Genomic DNA, 2,055 nt, shown 5'->3' with positions numbered 1-2,055 from the left:
ATAACAACTTGTACATCTCATTGTTGCAATGGGTCCACCTGTATCCCTACTTAAACGATTTGTTTTTTTCCCTTTCCCTCCACAAATTATACCAACATCAAATACAGTGAAAGTATGGGTTATACTGTGGGGGAGGGACATACAAAGCAACATAGAAATCATCTCATAAATATGATAGAAACAATTGCATGAAAGGAAAAAACAAAAAAACCTTTTGAATACTTATCTGGGGGTTCATTCCCCTAACATCAACTTATCTGACCTTTTCTGCTTGACTCAGACATATAGTAGTTATTGCAAATAAGGGAAACCATGGGACCTATGTTTCTTTGGGCCTGGCTTACTTCACTTCATATAATTTTTTCCAAGTCTTTCCATTTTCTAACAAATGGGGCAATGTCATTCTGTCTGATGGAGGCATAGAATTCCATTGTGTATATATACCACATTTTCTTGATCCATTCATCTACTGAGGGGCATCTGGGTTGGTTCCATATCTTAGCTATGGTAAATAATGCTGCAATAAACATAGTTGTGCTGTAGCTTTAGTGTGGTCTTGTTTGTGATCATTTGGGTAAATGCCCAAAAGTGGGATTGCTGGGTCATAGGGGAGCTCTATGTGGAGTCTTTTGAGGAACTTCCATACTGCTTTCCAAAGTGGTTGAACAATTTTACACTTCCAACAACAATGCAGTAAGGTTCCCTTCTGTCCGCAATGGTTTCCATCTTTAACACTGAAAAAAATAAAGAAGAAGAAGCTAGAAGAGGCCTAAAAGATTTGGTAGGATCAGTCCAGGTGGGAAGCTTGTCTGCTGCAGGTCCTTCTCTGCAGACAAGACTGGTTTTCTGAATTCCATCTCAAATGTCATTGCAGTCCCGTCTCTGGAATGGTGAGTAATAGTGCATAGGTGGCTGTCCTCAGCCATTTCTGACAAATAAACGAGAGCTTAGTTTACCTCAGTTGGGCTTAGAGAAATGTTATTGTTTTTTTTTGTTTTGTGTGTGTGTGTGTGTGTGTGTGTGTGTGTGTGTGTGTGTGTGTCCGTCCGTCCGTGTCTTGGGGCTTGAACTCAGGATCTGGGCACTGATCTGAGTTTTTGTGCTCAAGATTAGTCCTCTACCACTTGAGCCATAGCTCCACTTCTGGCTGTTTTTCATGGTTAATTGGAGATTAGTCTTCCAGGCTTTCCTGACTTTCCAGACTTTCCTGCACAGGCTGGCTTTGAGCTATGATCCTCACATCTCAGCCTCCTGAGTAGGTAGGATTCCAGGTGTGAGCCACTGCTGGTTGACTTAATTTTTTTTTTTGTCGGTCATAGAGCTTGAACTCTGGGCCTGGGTGCTGTCCCTGAGCTCTTCAGCTCAAGGCTAGCGCTTTACCACTTGAACACCACTTCCGGCTTTTTTCTCTTATGTGGTGCTGAGGACTCGAACATAGGGCCTTGTGCATGTGAGGCAAGCACTCTATCACTGAGCTGCCTTCCCAGCCCATTGTTACGATGAACAGGACAGGATCTTAAGATGTGATTCACAATCTACATCTACATACAACTGTCACTCCTGTTCTTATCAGCATTTCTACCTCCTCACCACATGCCATTTCTCATTTGTTGTGGCTACAGAAACGATAACCATACTTGTATGAATTGAGGAGAGAACTTGGCTCTGAGAAAGATTCTTTTATGACCAAAGCCAGCAAGCTTTACTGTATGGATACTGACATTTATTTTGACTTCCTGGAAGCCTTTTCCCCCTTCTTTATTTTCACTTTTGTTCCAGATGCTTGAGTTTTTCCAGGGAGTTAAGCCCAGCATGAGTGAGGTGTTATTCAGCTGAGTTTTGGAGCACTTCTTACGTTGCTTCAACAGTTTTCTTGTTGGCTCAGGTTTCCTTCTCCCTGGAGCCAGTGAATCTCACTGCTATGGATTCTAGATTGTGAGGTGAGAGAGTCAGGGTGTACAGAAGAAGTCTTTGTGAATGTTGAGGGACAGAAATGTGACATTTTCCCCTTTGAATATAGTGAGATCACTTGCAGCAGATATAATTGCTCACCAT

Source organism: Dipodomys spectabilis, unplaced genomic scaffold (assembly GCF_019054845.1).
Source record: "Dipodomys spectabilis isolate Male_0828 unplaced genomic scaffold, ASM1905484v1 ptg000424l, whole genome shotgun sequence".
Classification (NCBI taxonomy): domain Eukaryota; kingdom Metazoa; phylum Chordata; class Mammalia; order Rodentia; family Heteromyidae; genus Dipodomys; species Dipodomys spectabilis.
The sequence above is the reverse complement of the archived record's forward strand: the minus strand, read 5'-3'. Positions refer to the sequence as shown.